This window comes from Onychomys torridus, chromosome 15 (assembly GCF_903995425.1).
Source record: "Onychomys torridus chromosome 15, mOncTor1.1, whole genome shotgun sequence".
NCBI lineage: Eukaryota > Metazoa > Chordata > Mammalia > Rodentia > Cricetidae > Onychomys > Onychomys torridus.
The window spans coordinates 19,728,904-19,754,964 of record NC_050457.1 but is presented as its reverse complement, the minus strand read 5'-3'; the positions used below and the strand labels follow the sequence as shown (position 1 = coordinate 19,754,964).

At 42.1% G+C, this 26,061-nt stretch overlaps 1 protein-coding gene across 2 annotated transcripts in view; it reads left to right on the top strand.

Moving 5' to 3' along the window:
* The first annotated feature begins 835 nt into the window (after nucleotides 1-835).
* Sv2c (synaptic vesicle glycoprotein 2C) overlaps nucleotides 836-26,061 on the top strand; it is a 183,415-nt gene continuing 158,189 nt past the window's right edge. Inside the window, exon 1 of one of the 2 annotated variants that reach the window (XM_036206940.1) lies at nucleotides 836-1,122. The gene's annotated coding sequence lies outside the window, so the exon portion shown is untranslated. Of the gene's footprint in view, nucleotides 1,123-1,303; nucleotides 1,323-26,061 lie in introns of those variants that run through there. The other variant, XM_036206941.1, reaches the window with a different exon arrangement.

The window sequence follows — 26,061 nt, the reverse complement described above, 5'->3', positions numbered from 1 at the left end:
TGTGGGGCCCTTCCAAACCACAGGAGTTCCACGTGAGCGCGGAGACAGGGTTTACTAGATGAGGATGCCCCCCCACCCCGTTTCCCACTGCATCTCATCTGGTGATCGTTTGTGACAGGAGGGTGACACCCTGCCCTGCCAAGTGCTTGGGTGTGGCCTCTCAGGATGAATTTCAGCTGGTAGTCCAGCCCCAGAGCTTAGGTGAGGCTGAGGTTGAGGTTTCTCAGCCTCTACAGGAAAAGGCGTTCCTGGGAACACAGCAATATTCTCGCGGCTTTCTCTTTTCTTTCTTTTTAAAATATTAAGCAGTTCCCCTAGTCCCGCCTGCCGCCTGGCCCTCTCTGATTTGGGGACCTACACACACACACACACCCCGCGCGTGAAGTTGCTTCCACTGCGCCCCAAGTTTTCTCTAGACTTGTGTGCCAGCATGGGGATTGAGCTAAGGGAATGATCAGCTACTCCTGCCTACTGACTTACTGAAAACCAAGTCAAAATTAACCAGTTGCTGGTCCAGAAACCGACCAAAAGCCACCCTCCCTGGGCATTGGCCTCCAGCAATCAACAATTTCCTTGTGCCTTGCGGGACCCTGGCCCAAAGGGCGGCCAAGTGCGCAAGGCACAGTCACACCCGGTGACTAATTCAGCACTGGCGCCTTTCTCTTTTCCTCGGCTACAAACTGAGCCCTGACTTCTCCAAAAGTACCTGCCCCTTGGAGCCAGCCCTACCGCCGCGCCCCCTCCCGGGGACCCGCACCTCAGCGGCGCTTTTGCATCACCCCGGGAGCTCGCCCAGCCTCGCACAGAGCCCTCCTCCTCCCCCGCGCGCCGTAACTCCCTCCCTGCGCATCGCTTGTACTCTCGCCACGCCGCCGCCCGCCACTGCAGCACCAAGGGGAGGAGGAGGAGGCGGAGGAGGACCGCAGCGTGGCAGCCCCGAGCCACTTTGCCGCCCCTCCTCTCGCCGCCGACTCACTCAAAGGAGTCACCACTGCGCGCGCTGCAGGAGAAGAGTGGCAGACCTAGGCGGCCCCGGGCAGCAGCAAGCGGAGGGGTCCCCGCGTGGCGACGGCTGCAGTGCAGACACCGCTCAGGGCAGGGGGGTCCCCGACGGCTGGAACGGTGAGTAAGGAGTCCCCCGCAACACTGGCGAGAGATCTCTCTCCGCTAGGTTCTCCTTCTGGACCGGGAGACCCAGCGTTGCAGCCAGGGAACTTTTTGCAGCCTCGCAGAAGCGCAACTGGCGCAACTTTGCCGGCTCTGGCCGGGGGAAAGCGGCTGCAGGTGTGGAAGGCTGCCGACTGGGTGCCTGTGTTGGAATGGTAAGGGGGAAATCTCACGGAGGCAGTGGATTGACCCTCGGTTTACTGGGTTGGGGAAAGTCAACAGTGCGGCGCGCTCTGTTCGGGATTCCGGGGCAGGTGGGTGGGCAGCCTCAGGCGTTCAGGGCTGCTCCTGAGGGCGTCTCCAGGCTTCTTTACTCGGGGGCAGGGGCTGGGGGGCTTCAAGATGGCCAGGGGAGACTATTCAAAACAGGCAACCAGGAGCACCCGCCATCGCTATGCCATCCCTGCAACCTCTGGTTCAACTTTTCTGCGGGGATCCCTCTGCAGATGTGCGGGTGGTGGGAAAGCGTGAGGAGCCGCAGTGGACTCTATGGGAGGCTGATAGAAACCCCGTGAATTTTCAAACTCTTCCGCAAAATCCTCCCCACATCTGCGAGGAGCATCTGTGCGCCTGCATCAAAAGGCCGAGAGCTGGGAAGCGTGCGGGCTGTGGCTCTTTGTAAGAATCCACACTTTTCTTACACTGCACCTCCATTCAGCAAAACCCTACCGGGCTTTTCCTATGCGCCTGGAGCAGCGAAGCGCATCTAAGAGTGCGGGGTTCTTGGGAGAGGGGCTGTCCCCAGTAAAGATGATGATGATGATGATGATGATGATGATGATGAAGATAGCAACAATTACTACTACCGAGGTCTGTAATTTAAGGCCAAGAGGAAATGGGACCACAGCCCACCATCTTCTCTTTCCCCCTCCTAACCGGCTCTAGAATTGGGAATACTTTCTCCCTCCTGGCTGGCACTCCTTTGACCAGCCAGGGAAGATTATAGAATACCGGGATGAACTTGGCTGGGGCAGCCAGCACCCCACCGCAGATACAAGGAACATCTCTGTGGGCGTGCGGGAACCTCAGGCGCCACGCGCGGGGGCGGAGAGGGAGGAGCTGAGTCACCAGCTCTGGAGGTACCGCCTGGACCACGAGAGCGGGGGTGGGGGGCGGTCGCGTCACCCTCTACGTGTGTGTGGGTGTGATGTAAATGCTGCCCCGCGATGGGGCGGGCATGGCGGGAGGGAGGGCTAGGAGACCCAGCCTGTCTGGAAGCGCGCCTGTGTGCGTCAAAGGCTCCCGGGTGATGGATGCCCCGCGGCGCGCCCTGTGCAGACAGCAGCAGACTGGAGGGACTGGGGTGGGCGGATAGACTGCCGCAGAGCCAGGCAGGACAGAGGCTGCTGGCAGACGACCGGCTCCGCAGTGCGCCATAGTGGCAGCTCTGGGAAGGCATAGCAGGGACCAGGGCTCCCTTGGGTACCCAGAGATGAGGCGTCTTTTAAGTCTCCGAGGGATGCTCTTCTATTCCTTTCTCCCGCCAGACTCCCTTCCTTCCTGCTTAGCTGACTGACTACGGACGGAAAAAAATAAAAAATAAAACGTCTTTTCAGCTTAGTTCTTGTTCTTAGCTTTGGTGAGAGGCAGTACTCTCAGAGCCCACTCATTTTGTCTTAGCGAGCTTCGAAAGGCTTAGTGCTCACCACAAGTTTTCAGGCGAAAGCTTTCGTGGTTAAGTTCATCAGGTTCTCGAAGGCCAATCCATCCCTTGGGGCTTTACGCATAGGCCTGGCGTCTAAGTGGGATTTGAGAATGGCTTAGAAAACAATGTGGCGCTTTTCTTTAAGCCATGAAAATGTGTGTTAAAAGCACTGCTGATTTTGCGCTAATAGAAAATTAAAAATCTAATCCATCTCTTTTTTTTTTAAGACCACATTTGGGAAGCCACTAGCAAAGTCTTGACTGAATGAGCCCAAATCTGTTGTGTGTGCGACAAAAGGAATAAAGGGAATGTCAGACTAGCAAGGAAGAAAGGAGAGAGGGAGAAAAATAGTTAGCAAGACACCTAGACAAAGATCTGTCTTCCCATGTCTCCAGAGATGGCGCTTGACCCCATTCTTCCTCCACAGCAAAGAACCCTGAAAACCAGCTCATGGCAGACCTCGGTTCCTCACAGAGTTGTATTCAGACAGCTTGGAAGCACAAACTATGTATGAACAGAAAAGAGAAAATAAACCCCCTCTGGAAAAAAGAAAACAGTTTCCTTTAAAAAAAAAAAAAATCATGGAGACTTCCCTAACATTGTTCGTTAATGAAATCTGGTGTTCGGTGTCAACGCACGCAGACAACAGTCTTTTTCCCGACACTCGACTAAAAGCAAATGTCATTAGCCGCTGCCTGGAGAAGGCAGGAGCAGAAGGAAGGGTCAGAGGACATCTGGCTGCTTTGAGTGACGTAGTGGGAAATAAATTTACTTGTCATGGGTCCATGGCAGGGAAAGTCACTTCTCTGGCCTGACCAATAGATTCGCCTAAGAGCTTTTAGGTAAAAATTGTGTTTATTCTGTCAAATTCCTTAAATGTGAATGATGCCTCCTAGAGCAAGATGCAGGTCCCAGCCTCAGGGAGATTACCGGAAAGAAGTAATAATGTCATAATGTGCCGCCTGTCACGTGGTCACCAGAAACCCCGTTTTCTTATGATTAGGAATGTGAACTCTTAGTCTGAAATAAATTTGTTGATGACGTGTTTTTATGAATAAAAGCATCCGATCTGTCAATGTGTCACCTTGGCCAGCTCACTCTTGCTGTTCATCCAACCCCGCCTAAGGGTAGATTTCTCAGGATGGTGAAGGTGATAAATGCTCTTTAGAATCTACGCATTTGTGTTAGGGGAGAGGCCACAGTGCACCGATGTATTGTCCTAGTTCCTGATTTCCGGGGTTTCTATCTGACACAGGTTCACAGAGCACATGTCTGTTTAAACCCATCCTTTAGTTCAAGTCTGTTTGCTAGCATACCAGAGGCAGGTCTCTACTGCCTCTCTGTTGCGTCACTCCCCAATTGCATACAGTTTTCATACATCACTATTTTTTTTTTATTTTGTGTTTCCTTTGCTTTTTAAAAATCTCTTTACAATTGAGAATCCAATGTAAAATTTTGCAGTAGATTGAGGGTCTTCCTTGAGACAGCTAAGGATAACAGCAGGATGAGGTTACAATTTTAACTCTTGATAGAATATCTTAATGATATAAGAAGATGCCATTTGTTGCTTTTTTTTTTTTAATCACAAACACTTCCTCCACCATGAGGGCCAGTTAGTAATCATTGCATATCATAGCTGCTTGCCCTCTTGAGCAAGCAGAACAATAGGAAGTAAATCAATAGACTGGGTGAACTGGGTAGTTTGGTCTTTTCTAGTCCTAAAATCTTTCATGCCAGGAAATAGAAAAATATATGATGAGTTCTATTTTAAATTTAATCTTGTTTATAAGTAGACTATATGACATTTTTATTAGCTCATAGAATTTTCCATGGAGCTTTGTTTTTCTAGAGAAAATGGTCCATTCAATTATGTGTTGTGCCCCTTAGAGTATGTGTAGCCTAATTTCTAATGAAACATTTTTTAAAGCTTAAATTTTTGTATCATTTTGTTATATTTTCTTTATTTATTCTGTTATTTTGACAATTAAGATGGGATAAATATATCACTTTTTTAGCTTTTAGTTTTACAGATTTCTTATGAAGTACTTATATGATATCATGTGGGGTTTTCCCCAGTTTTAAAGGCTGGGTTTTGTGTGTGTGTGTGTGTGTGTGTGTGTGTGTGTGTGTGTGTTGTGTTGTGTACATATATATCATAATGTAGTATTATTACCATCTTAGAGTTAAAGTTTAGTGGCATTAAGTGTATCGATACTTGTAGTGGATAGCCATCCCAGCATTGGCCTGGAAGTTCCAACCCCCATTGAGGCTTTGGTAATGGTCACGCCCAGAAGGCGGGGCGGAGGAGGTCTCTCTCTCTCTTGGGTCTTCCGCTTCCTCCTCCGCCCCACCTTGTGGGCGTGACCATTACTGAAGCCTCAATGGGGGTTGGAACTTCCAGGCCAATGCTGGGATGGCTATCCACTACAGACACTCTTCCATAAGCACCAGCATTCAGACGTTCTCTTTCATCTCCTCAACTCAAACCCTGCATCCCTTGAATGATAATTCTCCATTCTCTCCCCTAGCTGCTAACACCAACCATGCCACCTTGTGCCTCTATGATTGTGACTACTCTAAGTATTTCAAATAAATGGAATTGTGTATTATTTGCCTTTTTGTGATTGCCTTGTTTCTCTTGACATAATTTCCAGGAGTTTCCTCCTTGTTTTAATACATATTAGAATTTCCTCCCATTGTGTGCATAGATCACGTTCTGCTGATCTATTATTCAGCTATAGACACTTGGGGTACTTGTACATTTTTAACTATTATGAATTCTGATTTCCCAACTTGGTATATAAATGTCCTTTTGAGACCCATGCTTTCCATTCTTTGGAACATATATCCAGAAATATAACTGGTGAAACATGTGTTCATTACATTTTTATTTTTTGAGGAACTGGTATACTATTTTCTGCAGTGATTATAACATTTACATTTCCCTCTAAAACAGTGGTTTTCAACCATAAAATAATTTCTCTTGCCACTTTATAACTATAATTTTTCTACTGTTATGAATCACAATGCAAATATCTGTTTCCTGATGGTCTTAGGCAACTCCTTTAAATGGGTCATTTGACCCCCCCCCCAAAGGAGTTATGAACTCCAGGTTGAGAACTGCTGCCCTACAATGAACAAGGGTACCAATTTCCCCCTCTATAACTGGTATTTTTTATTTTCTTGTTTTATTTTTTGTGCATACTTATAGGTGTACGTATATGTATACACATACACATAAAGGCCAAAGGTCAATGTTAAGTGTCTTTTCCGTTATGCCTACCTGCATCTTACTTTGGGGACAGGGTCACTCACTAACCCTGGAGCTCCCTGTCTCAGCTAGATTGGCCAGAGAGATCATGGGATCTTGCTGTCCCCATCTACCCAGCTATGGAATTATACGTCCATGCCACTGCACCCAGACTTTTATGTGGGTTTAAAGCCCAGGATCAAGGAGCCACCACACCCTGAGCATATGGAGTCATATTTGTCACAGAAGTGCTCATGTGAAACACAGGACAAGACGGCTCCTCCCACCTCTTTCTATAAGACACTAAACCCCACTTCCTGCGGCAGCACCCTCATGTGACTGCCGCTTCCCTGAAGACCCAAATTGTTAACACTATCATTCTGGAAATCAAGTTCCAGATACGAATTGGGGGACAACACCACCTGGTCACAGCAGGTGTGTTTATATTAAAATATTGTTTGTTGTTTAGATGAAATTTGAATTTATCTTGGCATCCTGTATATTTATTTGTTAAATCGAGGAGATCTTGTGTTTAAAGCTCATTAATTTCATCATTTAAAAAAATGAAATGAAAGGGTTGGGTTGAGGGTTTAGTTAGCAACAGTGCTTGATGTGCACACATGGAAATCCTAGTTTAGATCCTTGTAAAAGGCGCGTGGTGTGGTGGTTTGCATTGGTTAAACCCAGCACCAGGGAAGCTGAGGCAAGGGGATCCCTAGAGTTTACTGAACTTGCGAGTTTCAGGTTCAGTAAGAGACTCAGTGTCAAAAAGTAAGGTGTAAAGTGATTGAGGAAGATACATAATGTTGACCACTAACACCCACTCTGTCTCTCTGTCACAGAGAGAGGGGGGGGGAGAATTAAATATAATTATTTGAATACTAGTTTCTCTTCATTAAACTTCAGGAGGTTGAAGACAAGATTAGGGAGAGGCCATTGCTTTATTTCATAACTTGAGTTCAAGAAATACTGTCAAGTGATTAAACTATGAAACAGGGGAGAAAAATAGTATAATTATGACCAGTTCTTAACTTTGCTCATCTTTCTTGTTTTCTGCTGTGAAAGATGATTTTTAGCTTTTAGGGTTGTATGTGATGATATATGAAATGATACTAGCATGCTATTCATAGGCAGGCTCTGTAATTTTAAAGATATATTTTCTACTTTGCATCCTGACTTTTTAAAACCCCTTTATATAATATTTGTAAAAGGAAGAGCATTCTTTTTTAATGAATGAATCTCCCTCTCTCTTCATTTAAATTGCACTTCCAGAAACAACCAATATTTCCTGAGATTCTAAAGGCTTTAGCTGTGTAGTTACAACTACTCTATTCTCAGAGAGTCCATTTCTGGAATAGTCACACCCTGGGCCTGTCTCACGAACTATCCACATAGACATACACAGCACCTCACATTAGAAGGGGTCCATGTACTTTATTTAGGGCTTTGCCATCAGTTGCCTCTTAAAATTCTGTGAGCACGGGGCTCCATGTTTTCTTTGGTTCTGTGCTTTCCTAATTATTCTGTGCATATGCCTATACAGAGCATGTCCACAGACCAGAATGTGTATGCATATTTAGTTTTTATTATGAGCCAGGCCTCTTATTGCTCAGAGACCTTGTGATTCTCCCCAGGCTGAAGCATCTCAGCAGACACCTAATTCCAGGGTCCATCCTCTGCACTGTGCCTGCCTTCACCTGGCTCTTAAGCACCTAGTGGGCCAGAGCTAGATGAGCAGTGGGGGCTTGTGGAGTGCTGTCCCAAAGTCTCCTTAGGAGATAGATGCCAGTGGATCTCCCTTCCTGTCATTGTCCCTGTGACTGGGGAGGAAGTGGGGGTTCGGGTGCCAGGGATACCTTTACAGGGACACAGTAGCATGTTTCTAAGATTCCATCTTCTCCAATACTCAGGTTTGAACATCTACAAACAAGTGGTCTTGGAGGGTTGACATATTCCTAAGAAAAGCATCCAAGATATCTTGTACTTCGTTTTAAATTGGTCAGCAGGCTCATGTGGCCTAAGAGCCTCTGCAGCGGGGAACAGTTCATAGATAGGGTGACCTATTTTGTGACTTCAACTCTGTCTAGCCTCCTTAAATGCATTCTTTTTGTCCCCTCCATACTGAGAATTGAACTTACGGCCTCATGCATGCTAGGCAAGCACTCTGTCACTGAGCTGACTCCCAATCCCCAAGTTACTCTGTTTAATCATTCTGAGCTTATCGTTACGCTCGTGCTGTTTCTTCTTCTTCTTCTTCTTCTTCTTCTTCTTCTTCTTCTTCTTCTTCCTCCTCCTCCTCCTCCTCCTCCTCCTCCTCCTCCTCCTTCTTCTTCTTCTTCTTTACTTCTGAATGTGTGCCCTTAAGAGATGTTCCGGTGACTCTGGCATTCTTCTCTGGAGTTTTCAGCACATGACTACATGCTCTAGTTAGTACACATTAAACACATTACTGGCTGTACTGAATACTCAGACAATTTAAGCATAAAGATTACTAACTTTCAAATAGTCAGTTTTAATGTGCCACTTGGGTTCCCTGCTGGCCACAGCAGGGGCAGGAAAAGTGGAGACCTACAACAGTATCCAGAGTCATTTCTCTGCTTCTGTTCCAACTTCTCTTGCAGAGTATCCGCCTCTGCAAAGACTCCTCACACTTCTTGGAATCCTCAGCCTTGGCTCCCTGTACTTGTGCCCTGCTCGGTTCCCTGTAGTCACAATGATGTATTACCTCCCAGCCTGTCTTCCCTGCCTAGAATGTCTTGGCCTCTGTGTGGTATTAATAGAACCTGCTGATGTTACCGTGAGCTCTTACTGTCCTTGGGGAGAATGGAGAAGAAGTGAGAGCTTGGGGGCTGGTGAGAGTACACTTGAAGGGACACAGTGTTCTGGACTTGCCGTCAATTGTCTCCTCTGATGCAGCCCTATTATCTTAGGCTCATAAAGAGTGTGACACACGTTTCCTTTCAATTGGAAGAGCTGGTTTCTGGGAGACCTCTTCATCTTCCCCTTCTAGACATGCTCAGAGTTATCAGAGAACCAAGATGAATCATTATCACTCAATTATTTGTGGTAGTGAAAAAATTATAAATAGCATAAATGTCCACCAGAGGCTGATCAGGTCAATTGGGTCATCTAAATCATGAAGTGCTGTGCAGCCATTCTAATGAATGAGAGGCAGTACTTAACAGGAAGCACTTTGGATACATGTTAACATTAAAAATTTACCAAATTTTGACCGGAAGATATGGTATGCTTTTATTTAAGAGAGACTAAGATACATTTACAAGTATGGAAGAGTAAAGTCCATACTGACATCTTTGGGGAATAAGTTGGAAAAGATTGTATGCTAGAAGGACTTATTTTTAACCCCCTTTGAGCTGAAAATCAGGGTTGTCCAAGAGACTCCCAAAGCATTATAGGCTATTGCCTTTATTTTCCACCTGAGAGGTGGGAGGTTAAGTTTCTACTACTGAAGACACCATACATGTCAGACACAGGATTTAGGGGACCTGAGCTGGACCCAAATGACCCCTCCCTGAAGACTCATGGTGCCAGAAGGCTCCATTCAAGCTTCCAAAGGAGGGAAGCCACTGATAGTCCAACCCAGCCATGATGCCTATGAACCACAACAATGACCCTAAGGGTGCAGTAGTGGCACTCATACCTTGGCAGTAACCAACAGCTCTCCAAATAGGCTTAAGATGTGCTTGACAAGAGGGAAATTGTGCCGAGTGCTGGAAACCTAGCCAAGCACTCAGAACTAATGAGGTCACAGGTCTTGGAGGAGAACCTGAGGCTGCCACTTTACTAAACCACCCATAATCCCCAATAACTACATTCTAAATATTTATTCTTAGACCTACATAAAAGTGTAGTCCTCGCCCCTCATCAAGGAAACGTCTCTGTACACTACACCTTCACTCAGGCTTCCTCCACTCTCACAGTGGTGTGTAGTTAGAGATCTTCTCTCCAGGTGCCACCAAGCCCCCAAGGTCCCACAACCCAAGTATAAAATAATCACTCAGATGCTTATATTACTTATGGACTGTATGGCCATGGCAGGCTTCTTGTTATCTTCTTCTATCTTAAATTAACCCATTTCTATTAATCTATACTTTGCCACATGGCTCGTGGCTTACCTGTACCTTACATCTTCCTTGGCATGGCAGCAGCTGGCAGTATCTCTCTCTGACCCAGCCTTCCACCTCCCAGAATTCTCTTCTCTCTTGTCCCACCTATACTTCCTGCCTGGCCACTGGCCAAACAACATTTTATTTACACAGAGTGATATCCACAGCACTTCCCCTTTTCTTTTCTTTTTTAAAGGGAAGGTTTTAACTTTTACATAGTAAAATTATATATAACAAAACAATTATCAAGCAAGAATTATAGTTATAATATCTAGTCTATTTGTTTGGCAAAATTAAAATATTTTTCTATCCTATGTTTATGAGTGTAACGTTTTATATCTAACTTATCTTTTATCATAACTAAGGAAAATTATAACTATCTAGTCTTTAACCACATCAATGACCTCAGAAAGATATAATATTACCTGAGAACCAGGAGAAGGGTGCAAGCAACTTTTGGGAGTCTTGCACGGTAGACAGAGACAGCTGGCAGCCTGGACAGTCACCTAATGTTTCTTTGTAAAGTTGGGGCATTTGTCTTCAGCCCACAGGGCTAGAGTCTCTCGGTCACTTCTCTCAGTGTCCTGTAGAATGTCTGGCAGTTTCCTCTGCAAAGCAGGAACAAGGACCATTTTGTCAAGCAAAGTTCAGTGGTCACCTTTCTATGGGTCCTGCATGTCCAGTTGATCAAGCAGTCCAGGCAAGAACAGTTTCTTGCCCAAATGGCTATTTTTGCCAAGGTGAAGAAAAACTCCATATGAAGTGTCTTCATTGCCCATCCTCTTCTCTGAAGTAAATCAGTGCTGCCAGGAGCAGACATATCTCACTGTCTAGAATGTCTAAATTTTAAAAATATTTTAAATGCCATATTCTGTAGACCTTTGAAGTGTTTGAAGATTATCTGTCTATCTGAAATATATCTATATATACCTAGAAAAGTTAACATGGCCATAAGTTTGACTATCATAGAAGACTAATTGATCTGTATTTCTTAATTATCCATTATAATTTAAATGAGTTGCATAAACATATCTCAAATGACAGTAGAAATATATATATACAGTATAACAAAATTAAGTTTATAACAGTAGACTAAAATCTATACCAATGTAAGACATTTTAAACAAGTTGTTGTTCTTTAGAAGTAAGTTCATTAATCTACCCTTTCATCCTATTATATCTGTATCATATGCCCTTTTTTATTTTAGAAAGAGATCACATTTATAATCAACCTGATTTAAATAAAAATATTGTTTTTTCTCTGTCCCACACCAGAGGGCTCTTCTGATTTGGGACACAAGAATCTCTTAACCATTTTTTTTTTTTTTTTTTTTTTTTTTGCAATATGTCTGGGTTTAGAGAAGGAGTGAGCCAATTCCATCTCCAAAGCCAACTTGACAATTTTGGGAAATTGGGCATAGTTTCTCTTACTATTTCCTGCTGGAGGGGGGTGCTGTATCTTATGGGGACACAAAGAAAATTTTAGGATTATGGAGTAGTCCATTAGGGTGAACCTCTGAGCCAGTTGCCTTGAAACCATTTTGGATGTTGGATCATCTGGGCCATTGTGTCATTGGAGACCTTTCAGGTGGCTGATCAAACCTGATGTATCTTAATCTGGGACAAATCCACAGCCTCTGGCTTTCTGTGGAAACAAAAGCAGAGACTCTTTTCCAAAGCAACATACCCTTATATCCAAATTTTGAAGTCAAGGTGTCTTTAAAATTTACATATTTAACCCAACAGCTTTTACAATCAACTCTTTTTCTGCAGTTAAAAATCACAAAGACAACATAAACCAGATTCTTTGTGTAATATCCATCTTTGTAAGACTGAAAAGCCACTGTGGCTGCTGGCTCCATCCACCTCAGCTTCCCAACATGGCGGTGGTACAGTTTACTGCCAGCTCTGGGTCTGGAGCCATGTGTACCATCAACTATCAGAAGCAGTTCTATCAAAGCAGTGCATAGCCCAGAAACTTTTTTTTTTTAAACTAGCAAAGGCTAAATCCACCATGCAGCAGAGTAAAGTGCCGCTTGTAGACTCCTCATTCCCGCCATACTGCAGGTCAGACGCACAAGCCAGGAACCCGCCATAGTAGCTCAAACTGGCAGGCTGCCGCTAACTTGAGAGAGACAACTAGGAAGCTGTTCTTAGCTCCGTTTTAGAATCTTTTTTCTCAGGTTTTAGGTGGAAACTCTTGCCAACACGTTGGGCACCATTTGTAGGTGGAGATCTTCTCTCCAGGTGCTACCAAGCCCCCGTGGTCCCACAACTGCTCTGTTAATTTACCAATTTCCTGTGGCATAGGAGACTGAGCAGATTTTCATACTCCTATTTGTTGTCTGTAGATCTTCTGGATTGGTGTCTGTTCAGAACTTCTGACAATTTATCAATTGAATTTTTCCCTCACTGTTGAGCTTTCGGGGCTTTTGGTTATTTTTGGATACCAGTCCTTTATCAGTTGTTATAGTTACTTTTTGTTCTCTCAGCTGCCTTTTGCAAAGCACAAAACATTTTCTTTAGAATAACAAACAAGCTCTTGCTAAAACCTTGGGTTTTATAAAAGTTCCCAGATAAGTTGTGTGAAATGGTCACAAGCTGTTTTGAAGCAGACGAACCTACACTTGGTGGGAAAGGCACAAACGCTGTTTGTGAGGGCTGTGATGTTTGTTTAATGCTCCATTTTCAAATAGCGGAGCTTGTCTAAAAGCTCTTCTAAGCCTCTAAGTTGGAGGCTATTCTAAAGAACCAGCCAACTGCTGTAATAAAATGCAGTTAGATACCAGAAAAAAAAAAACGGAAAAGGGACCCTTAAAATTAAGATAAAACTACTTCCTCTCGAAAAATAAAATTAAATTAGCAACTGTCTTCATGCACAGAGCTGTTTACTTAAGCCGTGCTGGGGGAAATGAATAAAAGCAAAGAGATTTTTCAATATTTTTAAAGAGCCTTTAAACCTTTCTCTCCAACTCAAATCCTTCTAGCCTCTCCTTGCTCTTTGTCAACGCTCCAGAAGAAGGCACACATTTCTAATGTGCACTTAATCACCAAAGATCAGCCATTGCCTGGGATTTTCTTCTGTAGTGTTTTAAAGACTACCCATTCAATACAAAAATAAATAAATAACAAGGAAGAAGTCTTGAAAGACCAGGACAGATCACATGATCCTCAGAGTAGCTGTTGTTCGTGGTACCCAGCATAGGCTCCAGCTGTGTCCAGGGCTTGGGATTTGTAGGTCTCTGCTACTGTGTTACATCAGTTGATAATACATCATCTGTGTTAGAAGCTCTTAAAGGCCCCACCAACAAAGCAGATCTGCAGTGCTGTGTAACCTCTGATCTTCAGACATTTCCCAGCATCCTCTTCCAAGCCCCACTGCATTAGGGTGATAAATCTTGGTAATGAAATGTACTTTAGGTGATGCTACTGGGTTATCTTCTGGAAGAAACAGTTGAAGTCTAAAAGTTCCTCCTTCAAAAAAGTAATCCTATCCCAGGGCTAGTAATAGCCACATGAGGTTAGCAGGTGTTTTATATGGTTCTGCTTTGATGCTGGGTACTGTTTCAGCTGGGGAGTACTGGGTTTCCTTGAGGATCCTGTGGGCAGGCAGCCTTTTCAGATCCCATGCCCAGCCTCCCTTCTCCACTCAGCTTCTATTCACCTCTCATGCCTAAGTCACAAACAAGACATTTTCAATCATTTTTTTCTTTTTTTAGACTTAGTCATTTAATTGTATGTATATGAGTGTTTTGCCTGCATATTCATGTACCACGCGTGTACCTGGTCCCTCTTGAGGTCAGAATAGGGTGTCAGGTCCCCTGGAACTGGAGTTACAGATGATTGCGCCCTACCGTGTGAGCGCTGGGAACCAAACCTGAGTGGTCTACAAGAACAAATGCTCTTAACCACTGAGCCATCTCTCCAGCTCCAAGCATTTTCAATTTTAATGAAGACCAACTTGTCACTTTGCTTTCGTGGATCATGCTTCTACTGTTGTGTCTAAAAAGTTATTGCCAAACTCAAGGACAGTTAGATTTCATCCTGTGCTGCTTTGGGAACATTTGTAGCTTTGTGTTTTATGTTTATGTCTGTGATCCATTCCTGTCAATTTTTGTTTTAAAAAAAGTCTCTATCTAGGTTGTTTTTTGGTGTTTTTGTTTTTGTTTTTGTTTTTCAAGATACTACCTAATTGTCTATTATCACTGACTAAAAATACTATCTTGGGGACTCTTTTGTTCATTCTCTTGGTCTTAGTATCCAGATCTTTTTCTGACACTCTACTGTCTTGATTATTGTAAGTTTTTATAGTGAGTCTTGAAGTCAAGTAGAAGGTACTCTCTGAATTTGCTCTTTTGAAAAATTCTTTCTCTTATTTTTTGAGATTATAGTACAATTATATTAATTCTCCCTTTACTTTACTGCCTCCAACTCTCCCATATACTCACCTGTGTTCCTGTTCAAATGCACGGCCTCTGGGCTCAGGGATCATTGCTGAAGATGGAGCAGAAAGAATGTAAGAGCCGGGGGCTCAGGGAGTCTGCTGTGAGGTTGTGTCTTCTAATAATATCAGAAGCTACACCTGTGAAGTCTCACCAACATGGCTGCCCAGACCTGAGCTGAACCAGAACAGTGATAGACATGAGTTTGTTCTTTAATGCTGGATGGTGACATTTGGTTTCCTGTATGACTTTAGAACCAGTTTGTTGACGTCTACAGAATAGTTAGTGGTGTAGTGACTAGGTAGGTCACACTGACCATATAAAGTTAGAAAGAATTGATTCCTGAGACTATTGAATCTTCTCATTTATGACAAGGACTAGTAACATTTTATACCTATTTTCTACATTTTGTTATTGGTATAAAGAAACATAGTGAAATCTCCTATTGGCCTGTGTTCTGCAGCCTTTATAAATTCATTTATTAGTTAGGATAGGTCCTCCCTCATAGATTCCTCAGTGTTTGTGTACAGTAATAATTACTTGCAATTATAGTTAATTGGCTTCTTCTCTTTCACTCTGCATGATTTTTATTTCCTTTTCTCATCTTATTTTATAGTCTAGGATCTTCAATATAATGATGACTGGAAATGGGAAGAGAAAATATTCTTTTATTGCTTAGGGGAGTGCGTTCACTACCCACAATGAGCATGATGTGAATACTGGGATGTATATGGCTTTAGTGTTATCAGAGCTGATAAGCATCCTTTGTTTTCTAAGTTGTGGAAAATGTTTTTATTATTAATTTTTAAAATTTATTTTACATACCAACCAGTTTCCCCTCCCTCCTCTCCTCCTGTTCGCTCCCACCACCTCCTTTCTACCTCCCCACATCCACTCCTTAGAAAGGGTAAGACTTCCCATGGGAGTCAACAATGCATGGTACATCAAGTTGAGGCAGGACTAAGCTCCTCTCCCCCTGCATCAAGGTTGAGTGAGGCATCCCACCATAGAGAATAGTTTCCAAAAAGCCAGCTATGCACCAAGGACAGTTCCTGGTCCCACTGCTAGGGGTCCTACAAACAAACCAAGCTACACAGAAAATTTTTAATGAATGTGTGTATAATTTATCACTTTCAGCCCCTTTTATTGGTATACCAATGTCCTTAGAGATACAGATACGTGATTTTTAGTTTCTTCTCACTTAGCTTTGGTTGTGGCATTTTAAAAAAGAAATCTATCAATGTTATCCAAATGTTTGCTGGACTTCCTGAGTAGTCATTTGTCTTACAGTTCTTGTTTGTTTGTTTTAAGATTCCTGGTCCATATATTTAATTGTATTTCCTTTATTGCATTTATATTGCAGGTAGATTTTTATAGAGATTCTGGAAACTTTTTAAGTCAAGTGGAATTATCCAGAGACCTTGTAAAATACAAAACTTATCTAGCAACTATTCTTGTTTCATTAGACTATAAGGGCCAGGTGCCCATCATCACAAACTGATTCTTGCTTCTCATTGTCAATTGAATAAAATCCCGACAAATAATCAGAACATTTGTGACCAGACAGGATGACAGATATGTCTAATTAATTTTTAAACCTGCTGAGTATATAGAAATTAATTGCATTGAAAACAAAAATACTGATGAAAACAAATTACTCATAGGTTAGTTTATCTTCCCATATTATTAAACACTGTGTGTCTTTTTCTTTTCTTTTCTTTTTTTTTTTTTTTGCCAGAGCTGAGGCCTGAACCCAGGGCCTTGAGCTTGCTAGGCAAGCTCTCTACCCCTGAGTTAAATCCCCAACCCCCTGTGTGTCTTTATAATCAAAAGATAAACACATTGTTGTTTGACGTTTGAGGGCAACTGTCTTATTTTTTCAAACTCATGGGCTTTGTTCAGTCTTTGTTACATATTTGTTTCTCTTACATCAATTTTCCAGAATATAGGAAACTTAGCCTATTTGAGTTCTCAGGATGATTTTGGTTAAGAAAGTAGTTTCACGACACAAACATTGGTATAGTTTGCTGAAGGGCATTTCTAACACCCAGAACTTCATAGACCTGGAATTAAGCACTGTGTGTTTATAGAGAACTGGGCAACTTCTTTTCCCTGGATTCTACCTAGTGTTTCCTTTTCCTGATTACCAATCCCTCCCTTTCCAACATGATGAATTTCAGCTTGACTTTTAATATTCTTCTTTGAACTGTATCTGCCTTTCTTACTCTGGAAAAAGAAAGCAATCCCTTTGGATGAGATAGACACTGACTGCCATCATGCCTCCTACACAACCATTCTGCGAATAAGTCATGGAAAGCATCAGTGATTTGCTTTCACCCATACTAACCTGTGGATTGGCAGGGGCTAGATGTTCTGTTCTAGAATAAGCTTGTCTGGATTTTCCCCAAGTGAAGACAGGGGCCTTTCAATCCAACAATCAAAGTTCATTATTTGACTAACATGTCCAATTAGGACTTACCAACTCACCCTAGCACAGATACCCCCACTTTTTCTCCTTAAAAACCCATTCCTGAAAAAACAACAACAAAAAAAAAAACAAAAAACAAAAAAACCAAACAAACAAACAAACAAAAAAACCTGCTTTCTTTCTGCTTGCTGTCTGCCTTTGTCCAATCCAGAGGCAGCGAGGTAGCACCTAAACCCCTGACCCCGCCCCTTAAAGCGAGAAATCCAGAGTCTGCTTAATGGGTAAAAGAAATTTATTAGGGAAAAAATCATGAAACAGAATAGGAGAATCATTGCAGGGTCCTGGAAGGCTGAGGTACATTCCCATGCTGTTCTGTTGCCTGAGACAGTCAGCACCATGCAGGCTCATGGGAGAAGAGCCTGGCATACATGAGTCTCAGGTTTTAGGGGTATCCCCAAGGTCACACCCCAGGGGTAGGTACTTCAAGATTATAGGTAGAACAATTACCTGCTACATCTCCCCCTTTTGTCTAAATAAGAAAGTTCTAACCTAACACAAGACTATGTACAATAGGAATGATTATCAAGTATTGTTGTCCAGGAGAGGGGAAAGATAGTAACATTAACAAAATAGAAATACAACCAACAAGAACGACATCAAGCAAGAAACACACACTAAATGTTTAGAAATGTCCAGACCATAGGTAAATGGCATGTTACAGAGATTACTCCAATAGCTGTCCTATCCTAAAGATTCTAACTTTAATATCTAAAAGGTTCTTAGCTAAGATATGAGAGGATTATAACTGCAGCTATCTAGTCTTAAACCCTGTCAAAGACCCAAGAAGGAAAATAATATTACCTGAGAAAACAGGAAGTGAGAGCAAGCAATTTCTGAAAAATGGTGAGAATAGACAGGGACAGCTGGCAGCCTGGACAGTCACCTAAAGTATCTCAGCACTGTTGGGGCATCCATTTTTTGGCTACAGGCCTAGAAAATCTGACAGACCATTGTCAGGAGCAGTAATTTTGAAAGGCTATCTTACCCTGTCTTGGCAAGGTTCAGTAGTCACTTTTCCTTGTGTCCTGCTGGTCTGGAAAGAACAGCATGCATACTGTCAGCAGTCAAGGCAAGGGCAACTCTTTGCCCAGCAGGCCATTTTGTGTCAAGAAGAAAACAAACTTCCATATGGAGTGCCTTAGAAGTCCAACATTCTCTTGGGAGTAGATGGGTACTGCCAGGAGCAATCATGTCTCACATCAACATAATTCTAAGTTATCAAAACACTTAAATGCCATATATTCTAGGTCTATGAAGTGTTTGAAGATTATCCATCTGACATATGTTTCAGTAAATCTGAAAAACATAGCTAACATAACTTTAGATAAGACAAGCATGGGTGACTATTAATCTATAAGTCTTATCTACCTAAATAACCTAAAGACTAAGGCTCCACATGTCAAGTCTATAAACAGATGTACAGTAGAAGGACAATGACCTCAAAATTATGACAATATATAAAATGTACTAAACAGGGTTAGAACATAAAGACAGTATGACAAACATAATTTTACATTTGTATCAATATACAAAATATCTCAAATAGGAGTAGGAACATTTATACAATATAACAATTACAGTTTTGAAACTGCATCAGTATACAAATTGTTGCCCCTTTCAGGTAATAAATCTCCTTTGTGCTGAGAATTTTGTGTCTAGGTGTGTTCTATACCAACTCCAAGGGGCTGTCACCTCCTTACATGCACTTTACTTTGAAATGCAAAAAAAAAAAAATAAGATAGACTAATAAATGAATAAAGAGATGTATTATACTTAATAAAAGTTAAAAAAAAAAAACAAGATGGCTGCTGAGACACTTGGTTCAGTCTGGTGGCTTCTTCCTAACATGGTCTTTTAAATTCTCCTGTTTTTAGAGATTATTGTCAATCTGTGTTTCCCATGGGATTCCCTGTCTGGGTTTTCTGGGAATGGTGGGGGTGGGGTGGGGAGGGAGGATTCTGAATTGATTCCAGAAGAGACTCTTGTGCAGTGGTTCTCAACCTTCCAAACACTGCGACCCCTTATAGTTAGTTCCTCATGTTGTGGTGACCCCAACCATAAAATTATTGTTGTTGCTACTTCATAACTGTAGTTTTGCTACTGATATGACCCCTGTGAAAGGGTCAGTAGACCCTTAAAGTGGTCATAACTCGCAGGTTGAGAACCATAGCTCTAGGATGAAAGCTTAGTTAGCTACCATGATCCAGGACTTCGAGGATATGCTTGTTCTTCTAACAACTGAAACCGATTTATGGATAATTCAGAAGGAAGAAATCAGAAGGCTTTGAGAGAATAGTGTGGGACTGAGCAGCTGATTCCCATGGGCCTTTTTATCTACATGTGGAGTGTTGATAAGAACTGTCCAGTCTTTATCTATGAATGCAGGCAGTGTTACTGCTGGGGCAGAGCCCTCCTATTTTATTGATAAATTCATTTCAGCTAATTGTGTTCCTAAACATTCATTATTGTGAATCCGAAGGCATAATGATGGTGTGGCCTTTAGGGTATGGATGTGTGTGCAGAAGAAGCTTAGCTTGTATTCAGAGACCATAACTGAAAAAAACTAAATCAAACAAACAAACAAAGCTATATAAAGGTTAATATCAGCTTCCCAGCAGGCCCAGGGAGGAAAGCTTATGATTCATATAATTAAATGTGAGACTTGGCTATCTAAGCCAAGATTAAAGGAATGTTTTGCAATGGGTAAGTAATTTATTTGATCCTAATTTTTGGTTGGGGAGACATTCTGCACCTTCCTGTTATTACCATATACATTATACATTATTATCTTATTATTACTTCATTGATTGGTTGATCATTGTGTCAGACATTTGGTGTAACATAAAATGTGTTTAATGAAACTCCCAAATAAGATGGAAAATCACTGTTCATATCATACCTCATCTGATGCATTAGAAAAAATAGTTACTACATGATTTTGAAATTAGATATCATGAAGTTTACCAATCTAAGCATAAAATTATCTATGTCTAAAATTAAAGTTTGTTGGAATGCCTGAATTACTGAGACTCTTGGAGATGTTTTTAAGTCATTTCTACTGTGTTTGTAGCTTACTATATAAATGCCTCCCCCCTCCTGTGTGTGTGGGGGGGTATTTTTTCTTGCCATTTATTAATTATTGGGTAATAACATCCTCACTCAGAAAACCATAACAGAGCCAACTCCTTTTCCCAGGGTCTCCTGGTCACACTGTTTTTCTGCTTGGAAGGGTGGCTTCCTGCATTCACAGGAGAACTAACCACTGATTTTCAAATCCGGCTGACATATGACAACACAAAAATGTTCTTATAACATTTTTTCCTGTCTCTTTGACTGACAGCATTGGGAATCGAGATGTCTGCCTCTTGAAGTGTCAGCTTCTCAGGCCAACCATTTTGCTGACATTTGACCCAGAGGCCATTTGGGCTCATTATCCAGGCAGCTCAGCTTCCCCTCCAGTGATGTGAGAGGGATTTGTATCAGTTTCTAGCTGTTTGTGTTTGCCTTCTTTATCCCAAACAAAACTTCTCATAGTGCCTCTACAACATATGTGTACTCCTTAGGCAGACTGATTTCTTATGCCTCAGAAGCAATGAAATTGGGAGTTAGTGATCAATGTACATTCCAGCGCTTATTTGAATTCTTAAATGTGCCCAAAGTCTCTAATGCACAGCCTTGCCAGCAAATTGTTCAGGATATTTCATTTGGGAAATGCCTGGTGAACATTTATAATGTCTCTTAACTGTAAAATTAGCGAATGTTTACCGTCTCCTTCAAATATTGGGATAGCCATGAAAAGAGGAGCTTTAGATACCTCGTGGCATTTAGTTTTTAAGCCTGGTTCATGTAAAGCTTCCTTGAGTCCACTGGAGGTCAAGATTAGCTATTTATTCACTTATTAGCTTATATGCCACAGCTCCGCTAAGTGAAATAAATGCAGCTTCCCAGTATATGATGAACACTAGTATCAAAACTACAGTTAGTTCACTAGTTGTTACCTTGAGAGGGCATTTGTTCCTTTGGGGTAATGAGAGGTCTGGAATTTAAGTGGAGATGGGAAAGCAGTCACGTGACTTAACAACTGTCTTGAAGTATTTAAAGAGTAAATACATAAAAGATCTTGGCCATCTATTTTTTCTTTTCTTAACAAAATAGGATGAAATAGGTTTGAGTAGTTAATTGAAATATTCTTTTAAAAATGTAAGAGACAGGGTTGGGGATTTAGCTCAGTGGTAGAGTGCTTGCCTAGCAAGCTCAAGGCCCTGGGTTCTATCCTCAGCTTCCAAAAAAAATGTAAGAGACATTTCAACAAATTTTAAGCTGGGTGCAATGGCGTGTGCCTGTAATCTTAGCACTTGAAGCGGAAGCAGGAGGATTGGGAGGTTGGTATCAGCCTGGTCAACATAGAAAATCTAGCCCTGCCTAAAGTACTCCTGTCTCAAAGAAGGAGGAAGATAGGGAAGTGTAGTGGGTAGCCATCCCAGCATTGGCCTGGAAGTTCCAACTCCCATTGAGGCTTCGGTAATGGTCACGCCCACAAGGCGGGGCAGAGGAGGAAGCAGAAGACCCAGGATCGGGAGGAGGGCTCTCTCTTGGTTCCAGGACCCTGGACGCAGGAGGTAGAATGAGCAGAGTTCTCCAGAGAACACCACCAGACTGCGCCATACCTTTGCCAGACCCTACAACCTATCCCTTCATTTGTAAGTTACCCCACAAAATAAACCTCCCTTTTAACTACATGGAGTGGCTTTAATAATTTTACCAATAGGGAAGCCAGTCAACATCTTCAGTCAAAAAGCCAGCCATCTCCTTTATGCAAGGCTAGCCCATTGTTAGGAAAGTGAGATGGGCATAGTGTGGTCTGTGGTCACAAGAAACATGTCAATTGTGGTGAGGTGCTCAAATCGGGCATTCGTCCGTGCTTTATTTCAGAGTGAGTCAGTACAAGTTTTCCACAGTTCCTTGGTGATTTGAAGGCTGCCATCGAACACTTACATAAGGCAACATTTCTCAGCCTCAATTCTGCTGACATTTGGGACCAGGTAATTCTTGCAAGGACTGTTCTGTGCATTGTTGGATGGGTAACAATGTCCCTAAGTCCTACCCACTAGATGTATATCCCTCTTCCACTTGTTACAACAAAAAATGTGAACAAACACTGCCACCTTTGAATGTGTGGGCTCCCCTTTTGCTTAGGCTAGTGTTGATAGGTAACTGACGTCTGCCAAGCTATCTTTCTCTTATTAGCTCCCCTTCTTTGCTTACCAGGGACCATCACTGAACGTACTTGGCATCACAGTCTGCAGCTAGGCAGGTTCTCTCCCCCTTCTGAGATTCCTCAGATCATTCACCCTCAGGTGGCCGGTGCTCAGGCTTGTTAGTGTCTCCCAATGCTTTGGTCGCAGCACTGAGATCTGAAAGATGGAGGGCCCATCTTCATACTTTGAAGATCTAAGTATTAAATGGAGGAATTCACCTCACAATGTGTGAAAGGCTTAAAAGGTTGACCTACCCACCGACCTCAGGCTCGAGACTATCAAACTCTTGTGTTATTCTCAGTTGATATCAGCTCTCAGCATCCAGGTGCCAGGCCACACCCCACTGCCCCAGCCAAGCATCCTACAGCATGCACTTTCCAACTTGGCCCTGTCACTCTCTAGAAGTGCCAGAATCTTCTCTCACCCTGGGACTTTTGGCATGTGAAATGCAGGCTCCCTGAATTGTGGTTGTTCTCAGCTTCCTAAGGTAGCTTAGTTTTAAACAGTTTGAAAGGTCTCCTGTCAAGACGGCATATGGCCACAGCCCAGGGTCACATGAATCGGTATATTCCTCTCTACCACTGACCTGATCTTCAGAGAAATCACTATCTCAGGCAAACCTGAGACTGTATTCAAGGCCTGTGGTCTTATCCTGAGGGCTCTTGTTCACCAGGGCCACCGGGCTCACCTTTGGAGGAGGTTTTGCTTCCTTCTACCTGCCGGAGCACAATTCCAGGAGCTGTGTCCATCTTGGTTGATGTACCACTAATCTTTTTCTCAGCACTTTTTTTTTTGTATTGAAACAAAATTTTAATAAATTTTTTAAAAAATTCTTCACCAGTACATATGAGCTTGTCTCATTCTTTTGTTTCAGAGACACGTTTTATTATTTCTTTTATTTTTTAGGTCATAGTATAATTATATATAATGTATATCAAAAATATAGTGTATATCATACACACACACACACACACACACACACACACACACACAAAATACAACCTGTTCAGCCTGTCTAATATTACTTATACATATGTTTCCAGGGATGATCAAAGAAAGCCATTCTAGCATGGCCTCCACAGAGTTCTGAAGCTTTTTCTCTGTCTTGAGTAGAGTCTATTTGTACTTGGACACACTCTTCTCCTTGGCCCAATCACATGTCTGTAGATTCTACTCCACCATTTTATTTGGAGCCTCTGCTAAGATTAGTTATAAAACTCATTACAGTTAACTTAAACACGTTAAATCAAAATGCATTTTTTAATTAGAAATCACATTTTTAAGTGATAAAAAAGAGGTATAGTAGATTGCCTATCCCCTGTGGACATGTGAAATAATACTTCTTTGTAATTTGCATATTGTAGAGAGATTTTTTTCATAAAGCCACTGGGGCATTTGGAAAGTTTCTTTTTCAATACTGTAGAGTTAATAGAAAGGGAAGAGAAGGGATGTGACATGCTGGCTATGCTGCTGGGCACTTGTTATTCCATTTTCTCAGAGCCTCAGCCCAGGCCTCCGTCACATCTCACTTGAATTAACACAAGTTTCTAGGCTAACACATCTGGTTAGTGTCTTTAATCCATTTCCTCACCTGAGTTATATTGTAAAATATAAAATGCCACACCTCTTTTGCTAAAGATCATTAATGGCCCCCATCTTCATGAGGAACTACGCTGGACTTCCCAGGTTCTGCTGGTGCCACGCCCTTCTTGGGTCCTTCTTGCCTTCCTGAATAAGGTCCTGCTTGCCCTTATAGCAGTTCACTTAGCTAATCACCATTATCCTTCCTGACCAACTAAAAGGAAGTTTCCTTTTCTTCCCAGGTCCGACTCAAATGCCTTCCAATGCATAACTGAGGCACTGTGTCCTCAACCTATTTATGAATGTTAATTTTTTGCTGGGGTTCTTGAAGGTCCCCCTGTAGACACAGGAGATTATACTGAGCCTGGCACAAGGGGTGCATATGGCAGAAATGAAGAGACGGAATCCACTGCTGACATGAGACCACAGTGCTTCAACTAGTAGGTATGAGTCTGCTTGTTTGAAGTCAGGCTCTGTCTATAAGCCAAAGGGCTCTCTGTGTTCTGTGCTGCTCTGTCAGCATTGTAGACATTAATTTGGCTTAGACAGTTTGCTTGTAAGCTTACTGAGAGGTGTTCAATAAATATTCTTTATTAACCAAACAGGAGACACAACCTTGACTTTATTTATGAGGTTCTCACTGGTGTGTGTCTGTGATCCTCACTGGCTTAGGGTTGTGAAGGTTTGAGTTATCCTCTGCTCATAGCCAGCAGAAGCCTTAACATTTGGGAGAGCTAGAATCCTTCCCATTAGTTTGGTTCATTAATATTCTATTAGACATTTACACAAACGCTTTTTGTTATAGCACCTGGTCTGCCTCACCGCTCCATTACCCGTTCTGTTATAATGTCGAAATCTGCAAAATCACACAGGGATATCTGAAAAGGTGATAGAGTGTGTAATGATGCATAATTAATACTGCTAAATCATTCAGCATGTTGTTTAATAGATTTCCAAAATGACAATGCCTTTGATCCATTATTTAACATTCTTCATTTAGTCCTTGTGCCTTTTTCTAGCCACTGACTTGAGAGATGGACAAAGGAAAAAGGAATCTTATTATATTATTCATCTGCATCTGAGTTTATTCCCAGCTTCGCAACTCCAGGAAATGGCACTTTTCCTGAGCATACAGAAATTTAAAGAATAACTTTGAAACAATGTTTTGAATAGTGGACTGGTGATATTCTCTTAAAATATCAGTGATTTTTAACTATGTCTTAATTGGGTGAATAAGTATTGTTGCAAAGAAATCTAAATTCTTTTTGTTCTGGTCTTGTTTAATCTCTGGATGCTGGCACCATTGTTACTTCAGGACAACACACATGGGTTTGCATTTCAGCTCATGGCATATAAAGACAGCCTGTGACTGCTATTAATATACTAACTACTTATATAAGATTAGAGTAATAGGTTATCTATAATAGTGAATATATGTTGAATGCTCACTTAATCCTCGTGATTCTTTGTGAAATGTGCTACTAAAATTTTAATGTATATTCTACTCAACAGTTGGGAATAAAGTAATATCTATTTTGTGGAAGCTTTTCTAGGATTAGCAGAGAAAGACTGTTCCCTGCTCATTCATGAGACCAATATTATTCTGACTTAGAACAAAACAAACACATTACAAGAAAACAGTGCTCCCGACCCAAATCCCTCTTTCCATAGACACATATTTCTTCAAACTTGTTTTGCCATTTGAGGCAGGATCTCACTATATGTCTTGAATTTGTTATGTAAACTAAGCCTGGCCTTGAACTCTCAATGTCTCTTGCTTCTGCCTCCTGGGAACTTGGATTACAGGCATGGGGCATCACAACTAGCCAGTATTAGCAAATTGTGTATAGAAATTTATGAGAAAAATTGGAGAGATAAACCAGTAAGAAAAGTCCCCACTACACAGCTTAAGAACCTGAGTTTGGCAACCTAGAACCCATGTAAGAGCAGAATGTGATGGCATGAATTTGTTATCTCAGTACTAGTGAGGCAGATGCAGATGGATCACTGGAGTTAATTGGCTAGCTAGTCTTGCCCATCAGTGGTCTTTAGTTTCAGAGTGAGATCCTGTCTCAAAAATTAGAGTAGAGAGGAATTGACAAA